The sequence below is a fragment of the Arachis ipaensis genome, chromosome B06 (assembly GCF_000816755.2).
Source record: "Arachis ipaensis cultivar K30076 chromosome B06, Araip1.1, whole genome shotgun sequence".
Lineage (NCBI taxonomy): Eukaryota > Viridiplantae > Streptophyta > Magnoliopsida > Fabales > Fabaceae > Arachis > Arachis ipaensis.
In genome coordinates this window covers 16453895-16454412 of record NC_029790.2, presented here as the reverse complement: position 1 = coordinate 16454412, position 518 = coordinate 16453895, and positions in this window count along the sequence as shown.

The following is a 518-nucleotide window of genomic DNA, read 5'->3' as shown; positions in this document are numbered from 1 at the left end:
GATAATTATATTATTTTAAATAAATAAATAAAAAGAATTTCTTTTTATTTTTTTAATTTAAATTTCATAAAATTTTAAATCTAACGTAACAGCCACTTAAAAAGTTTGCCATTATTGATCGCTGACGCTGATCTCTGAAAGTAAAAAACTAAAAAGGAAATATTTGCACTATCATATCATGGGCAGAATCGTCTTACCCACAAGATAACCTAGGCTTGTGCTATTTTGGATGTGCGTCAAACTATACAGAAATAGAAAGAATAAGATTGCCAAGCGAAAGCAAATCCAGCTTGAGATTGTTAGTTGAATGACTGAAAGAATGAATTTAATTTTAATATATTAATTATTTAAAACGTTTTATATATCTATTAAATTAAATTTATATAATATTTTATATAATAAATTTAAAATTAATTTATATTAATAAATAATATATAATTAATTATTTGTATAAAATTTTTTATATTTTCAATATATCAAAATTAAATATATTCAAAACATAAATGAAAACCAAACTT